The sequence below is a fragment of the Capricornis sumatraensis genome, chromosome 3, assembly GCF_032405125.1.
Source record: "Capricornis sumatraensis isolate serow.1 chromosome 3, serow.2, whole genome shotgun sequence".
In the NCBI taxonomy this organism is placed as follows: domain Eukaryota; kingdom Metazoa; phylum Chordata; class Mammalia; order Artiodactyla; family Bovidae; genus Capricornis; species Capricornis sumatraensis.
Genome location: NC_091071.1, coordinates 98,839,831 through 98,847,958, shown reverse-complemented (window position 1 = coordinate 98,847,958; position 8,128 = coordinate 98,839,831).

Here is an 8,128-nt window from a genome sequence, read left to right as displayed (position 1 = left end):
GTGCAAAATTTGAGATGACCAGGAAGTAGAATTATCAGAAGCTGCTAAAAATATGTTTAGTGGTCAGGTAAAGTAAAATATGAAGAAAGCTGAGCGCCAAAAAATTGCTTTTGAATTGTATTATTGGAGAAGACTCTTGAGAGTCCCTTGGACTGCAAGGAGATCCAACCAGTCCATTCTAAAGGAGATCAGCCCAGGGTGTTTTTTGGAAGGAATGATGCTAAAGCTGAAACTCCAGTACTTTGGCCACCTCATGCGAAGAGTTGACTCATTGGAAAAGACTCTGATGCTGGGAGGGATTGGGGGCAGGAGGAGAATGGGACGACAGAGGATGAGATAGCTGGATGGCATCATGGACTCGATGGACGTGAGTCTGAGTGAACTCCGGGAGATGGTGATGGACAGGGAGGCCTGGCGTGCTACGATTCATGGGGTCGCAAAGAGTCGGACATGACTGAGCCACTGAACTGAACTGAACTGAAAGTAAAATATGCTCATTTAAAAACCGATAGGAATATTAGAAAAGAAGTAGAAAATATAAGAAATAACCAAATGTAATGTCTAAAGAAAATTTTGGAACTGAAAAATAACAACATTTAAAATAAGAAATATACTAGCTTTACTTATTAATAAAAGAAATAGAAGAAAAAGTAAAATTGAAGGCAGATTATATATATAAGTATAAATATATAAATATATATGTATATAAATTATCCATTGAGAAGAATAGATAAAAGACTGCAAGATGTACAAAGTTTTAGAGATCTAAGCAAGGTTAATCAAAAAATTCTCCTTTCTCAAAAGGGGACGAGAGAAAGACTAAAGATAACAACATATTTGAATAAACAGAGTCAGGAAAGTCTCCAAATGTGATAAAACATATAAATTCACAGACTTAAGAAACTTAGCCCATTAGTGCAAGAAACCTATTAAAACCTAAATTAGATAAATTTGAAAAAATTCACATCTAGGCATGTAAGAGTCATATACTAAAAACTAATATATAAATAAAATGTTGCAAAAAAATAAAAATGACAATAGAAAAAATTACATATTAAGCATAAGGAAAATACAATCTAAACCATTATAGACTTCTAAACAAAAACATGAAGAATATAAGATAACTGAAAACCTTTGAAAGGACTGAAAGCAAAACAAGACAAACAAAAATCAAACATTAACAAAGGAAGAGTTCTGTGTTCAGTGTAAATATCCCACAAGAATTAGGTTTATAGGCATTTTTCATGTAAATGAAAAATTAAGGGAATTTGCTAACTTCAGACTGATTCAGAAATACATCTAAAATAAATTCTGTAGGTTGAAGGAAAATGATAGCAGAGGACACTTGAATACTCAAGAGAAAATAAAGAGCATTAGAAATAATAAACGTGTGTAAATAAAGCTATATTTGCTCCCAATTTATTTAAACACATATATTTGCATAAAAGGTATATTTTTGCATAAATATGTGAGAAACATGGTGATGCCAATGAGAGTTCCAGAAAAACATCTACTTCTGCTTTACTGACTCTGCCAAAGCCTTTGACTGTGTAGATCACAACAAAATGTGGAATATTCTTGAAGAGAAAGGAATACCAGACCACCTATCCTGCCTCCTGAGAAATCTATGTGCAGGTCAAGAAGCAATAGTTAGAACTGGACATGGAACAATGGGCTGGTTCCAAATAGGAAAAGGAGTACGTCAAGGCTGTATATTGTTACCCTGCTTATTTAACTATATGCAGAGTACACCATATTAAATGCTGGGCTGGATGAAGCACAAGCTGGAATCAAGAATAACAGGAGAAATATCAATAACCTCAGATACTCAGATAATACCATCCTTACAGCAGAAAGCGAAGAACTAAAAAGCCTCTTGATGAGGGTGAAAGAGGAGAGAGAAAAAGTTGGCTTAAAACTCAGCATTCAAAAAATGAAGATCATGGCATCCAGTCCCATCACTTCATGGCAAATAGACACGGAAACAATGGAAACAGTGACAGACTTTCTTTTCTTCGGCTCCAAAATCACTGCCGATGGTATCTGCAACCATGAAATTAAAAGACACTTTTGCTCCTTGGAAGAAAAGTTATGACCAACCTAGACAGCATATTAAAAAGCAGAGACATGATAACAAAGTCTATCTAGTCAAAGCTATGGTTTTTCCAATATTATGTATAGATGTGAGAGTTGAACTATAAAGAAATTTGAGGACCGAAGAACTGATGCTTTTGAACTGCGATGTTGGAGAAGACTCTTGAGAGTCCTTTGGACAGCAAAGAGATCAAACAAGTCAATCCTAAAGGAAATCTGTCCTGAATATTCAATGGAAGGACTGATACTGAACCTGAAACTCCAATCCTTTGACCACCTGATGTGAAGAACTGACTTGTTGGAAATAGATACTGATGCTGGGAGAGATTGAAGGTGGGAGAAGGGGACGACAGAGGGTGAAATGGTTGGAAGTCATCATTGACTCCATAAACATGAGTTTGAGCAAGCTCCAGGAGTTGGTGATGGATGGTGAAGCCTGGTGTGTTACAGTCCACCAGGCTCCCCCGTCCCTGGGATTCTCCAGGCAAGAACACTGGAGTGGGTTGCCATTTCCTTCTCCAATGCATGAAAGTGAAAAGTGAAAGTGAAGTCGCTCAGTCGTGTCCGACCCTCAGCGACTCCATGGACTGCAGCCCACCAGGTTCCTCCATCTATGGGATTTTTCAGGCAAGAGGACTGGAGTGGAGTGCCCATTGCCTTCTCCGAAAATATTCTTAACTTGAATATTTTACTTTTAAATCTGTATTTTTCTTTAAGAAAAAATAACAACCTAATATTTTACCTCAGGAATCTAGAAGAAGAAAAGCAAAGTAACTCCAAGGCAAGAAATAATAAAAGATAAGAGTAGAAGAACCCAACTAGAAGAAGAACAATAAAGAAAATTAACTGTTTAAAAGCTGGTTCTTTGAAAATAATCAATGAATTTGACAAAGAACTAGCTGGACCAATCAATGAAAATCAGAGAATACAAATCACCAGTATCAGGAAGAAAACAGGATTGTTACTAAAGTTCCTATAGACTACTAAAGATCCTGAAGGGACATAAAAGAATATTATGAACAAGTTTATACCAATGAATTAGCAATTCATATGACAGAGAAAATTCCTTCAAAGACACAGGTTCAAGAATCACTAAAGTACTAACAGATAAACTGGATAGCTATCTTTAGGTCTACTAATGAAATTTAGTTCAAAGCTACAAAACTTTTCCACAAAACAAACAGAAACACACATTAGCCCTCTAAACAGAAAAAAAAAATCTATCTAAACTCAGATGATTCAATCAGATGATGGCAAATTCTATCAAATACTTCAGGAAGAAGTAATACCATACAGACAAAAAGTGTTTTACACAAACTCTTCCAGAGACTAGAAAGGCAGAGTAATATTTTCCAATGAGTTTTATAAGAACAACATTACCAAAAGCAAAAAATTTACAAGTAAATAAACCTGCAGATCATCTATACCCCTAATAAACATAGGCACAAGTGCTCACAGAAGATATTAGCAAAGCAAATACAGCAATATATATGTATATTTAAAGAAAGATAATGAACAAGTGGGATCTATCCCAGGAATGCAAATATTAGGCCAATTTGAAAATGAATCTCTAATTTATCATAATAACAGAATAAAGATAAAAATCTGCAAGCCAATTTAATAGATGTAATAAAAATCTTCAGAAAGATACATTAAAATATCTCAGAAAAGTAGCAATTAGTAAGAACTTCCTCATTCTGATAAAAAGAATTAAAAAAATACACAGGCTTAGAAGCACAGTCAGAGTTTTAACATGATTTTAAATTCAAAATACTAGTGATAGAACACTAGGACAATGGAAATACAGTCACAGTGTCTTAGAGCTTTTCTTTGTGTACTATGTTACATCAGTCTACTCAGAAACTAACACTTCAACTAACAAGTACTCATGCCTTCTATATTCTAGACTTAAGATACCCCACACTCTACTAAGTTTTCCTCACCTATAAAAAGATAACAGTAAAGAATTTTAAAATTAAAAAGAAACAATATTGTTTATCTCACAGTGCTTTGGTAGGATGAAAGGAGTTAATTTATGTGAGAGGCTTAGAATAGTACCTGACAATTCCCTGGTGCCTCAGACGGTAAAGCGTCTGCCTGGAAGGCGGGAGACCCGGCTTCGATTCCTGGGTCAGGAAGATCCCCTGGAGAAGGAAATGACAATCCACTCCAGCACTCTTGCCTGGAAAATCCCATGAACGGAGGAGCCTGATAGGCTACAGTCCATGGGGCCCCGTAGAGTCGGACATGACTGAGCGACTTCACTTTCACTTTCACATAGTATTTTGTGTATTATTTATTATTAAAACTGGGCTTCCGTGGTGGCTGAGACAGTAAAGAGTTTTCCCGCGATGCTGGAGACCCAAGTTTGATCCCTGGGTCAGGAAGATCCCTAGGCGAAGGGAATGGCAACTCACTCCAGTATCCTTGCCTAGAGAATCCATGGACAGAAGAGCCTGGTTGCCATAGTCCAAGGGGTTGCAAAGAGTCAGACATGACAGAGCAACACAGAATAATATTATTAAATATATAACAACTTATGAAACTAATCATTTTTATATTATAACTATAGATAAGAATCCCACATATTATGTTTTAGCCAGAATGTTGACATTTTAATGTCTCCTAACTGTTATTTTTGGGGAATATATCTTCACTCAAATTGATTTCATTTAAAATGTTTATTTTATTTATTGTAATAAGGGAATCTCCTGAGTAAAACTTTAGTGACACAACTTCACATATTCATAATATTTATATTTAGTTGATAACAACCTGTCTGAGCTGTAAGAACATTTTGTGAAGCCCAATACCATACAACGAACAAAGCTAGTGGAGGTTATGGAATTCCAGTTGAGCTATTTCAAATCCAAAAAAATGATGCTGTGAAAGTGCTGCACTCAATATGCCAGCAAATTTGGAAAACTCAGCAGTGGCCACAGGACTGGAAACTATAAGCAAGGTGAAAAGACCGCCTTCTGAATGGGAGAAAATAATAGCAAATGAAGCAACTGACAAACAACTCATCTCAAAAATATACAAGCAACTTATGCAGCTCAACTCCAGAAAAATAAACGACCCAATCAAAAAATGGGCCAAAGAACTAAATAGGCATTTCTCCAAAGAAGACATACAGATGGCTAACAAACACATGAAAAGATGCTCAAAATCACTCATTATCAGAGAAATGCAAATCAAAACCACAGTGAGGTACCACTTCACACCAGTCAGAATGTCTGCGATCCAAAAGTCTACAAGCAATAAATGCTGGAGAGGATGTGGAGAAAAGGGAACCCTCTTACACTGTTGGTGGGAATGCAAACTAGTACAGCCACTATGGAGAACAGTGTGGAGATTCCTTAAAAAACTGGAAATAAGAACTGCCTTATGACCCAGCAATCCCACTGCTGGGCATACACACCTAGGAAATCAGAATTGAAAGAGACACAAGTACCCCAATGTTCATTGCAGCACAGTTTATAATAGCCAGGACATGGAAACAACCTAGATGTCTATCAGCAGATGAATGGATAAGAAAGCTTTGGTACATATACACAATGGAGTATTACTCAGCCATTAAAAAGAATACATTTGAAGCAGTTCTAATGAGATGGATGAAACTGGAGCCTATTATACAGAGTGAAGTAAGCCAGAAAGAAAAACACCAATACAGTATACTAACACATATATATGGAATTTAGAAAGATGGTAATGATGAACCTGTATGCGAGATAGCAAAAGAGACACAGATGTATAGAACACACTTTTGGACTGTGAGGGAGAGGGAGAGGGTGGGATGATTTGGAAGAATGGCATTGAAACATGTATAATATCATGTAAGAAACGAAGCACCAGTCTATGTTCGATACAAGATACAGGATGCTTGGGGCTGGTGCATGGGGATGATCCAGAGAGATGATATTGGGTGGGAGGTGGGAGGGGGATTCAGGATTGGGAGCTCGTATACACCCGTGGCGGATTCATGTCAATGTATGGCAAACCAATACGGTATTGTAGAGTAAAATAAAGTAAAAATAAAATTAAAAAAAAAAGAAAAAAAAAAAAAGGTCAGTTTTCATCAAATCCAATCCCAAAGAAAGGCAATGATAAGAATGTTCAAACTGCCGCACAATTGCACTCATTTCACATGCTAGCAAAGTAATGCTCAAAATTCTCTAAGCCAGGCTTCAACAATACATGAACTGTTAACTTCCAGATGTACAAGCTGGATTTAGAAAAGGCAGAGGAACCAGAGATCAAATTGCCAACGTCTGCTGGATTTTCGAAAAAGGAAGAGAGTCCAGAAAAACATATATTTCTGCTTTATTGACTATGCCAAAGCCTTTGACTGTCTGGATAGCAATAAACTGGAAAATTCTGAAAGAGATGGGAATACCAGACCCCCTGACCTGCCCGCTGATAAATCTGTATGCAGGTCAAGAAGCAACAGTTATAATTGGAAAAACTGTTTGGCTCCAAATAGGAAAAGGAGTATGCCAAGGCTATATATTGTCACTGTGTTTATTTAACTTATATGCAGAATACATCCTGAGAAATGCTGGGCTGGAGGAAGCACAAGCTGGAATCAAGATTGCTGGGAGAAATATCAATAATCTCAGATATGCAGATGACACCACCCTTATGGTAGAAAATGAAGAAATGAAAAGCCTCTTGATGAAAGTGAAAGAGGAGAGTGAAAAAGCTGGCTTAAAGCTTAACATTGAGAAAACTAAGATCATGGCATCTGGTTCCCCATCACTTCATGGCAAATAGATGGAGAAACAGTGGAAACAGTGACAGACTTTATTTTGAGGGGCCCCAAAATCACTGCAGATGGAGACCACAGCCATGAACTAAAAAGACGCTTACTCCTTGGAAGGAAAGTTATGACCAACCTAGATGACATGTTAAAAAGCAGAGACATTACTTTGCCAACAAATGTCCATCTAGTCAAGGCTATGGTTTTTCTAGTACTCATGTATGGATGTGAGAGTTGGACTATAAAGAAAACTGAGCACCAAAGAATTGATGCTTTTGAACTGTGGTGTTGGAGGAGACTCTTGAGAGTCCCTTGGACTGCAGGGAGATACAACCAGTCCATTCTAAAGGAAATCATTCCTGAATGTTCATTGGAAGGACTGATGTTGAAGCTGAAACTCCAATACTTTGGCCACTTGATGGGAAGAACTGACTCACTGGAAAAGACCCTGATGCTGGGAAAGATTGAAGGCAGGAGGAGAAGGGGAAGACAGAGGATGAGATGGTTGGATGGCATCATCGACTTAATGGACATGAGTTTGAGTGGACCCTGGGAGCTGGTGATGGACAGGGAGGCCTGGTGTGCTGCAGTCCATGGTGTCGCAAAGAGCACATGACTGAGTGACTGAACTGAACTGAACTGATACCATAGTAGTCATATTTTCAATAACAATTGACAGAGAAGATTACATAATGACAAAAAATAATGTTCAGTATAAGAATGCACTAATGAATTTTCATTTCATTCATCAATTTATGGAATTTTGAATAATAAAGGGTATTGAGCAATTATATGATGTGCTTACTCACTTCATATAACAAGTTTATAATGTAAGGATTGTTATCTGCATTTTGTAGATGAAAAGATGTAAGTTAGGGCAACTTGAGTAATATGTTCAGTGCCTCACTCCTAGAGGAGATAATGGATTCAGAGTCAGATATGGCTGATTCCAAGTACATTCATATGCTGTGTCTCATAGTGGTGTTCAGTAACACTGGAACCAAAATGTGCTGCCTGTTCAGAATCCTTGCAATAGCTGAATTCCCCAAGCGCCTGAGTCCCACAGTCTGAGAAGTGGTGTTTTACACCGCTGAGCAGTGCATGCTTTGTATGCTGATGCATTGTCCGTCAGAGCTTTACGATAACACACGTGACTCTCGCTTCCCTGGCTTCCTGCCCACTGGTAAAAGTCATCCCTGAAAGCCTGCTTGCCTCTTATTCTCTTGAGAAAACCAGGATATTTCCCCCTTCTGAGCTATACTTACTATTTTCTGT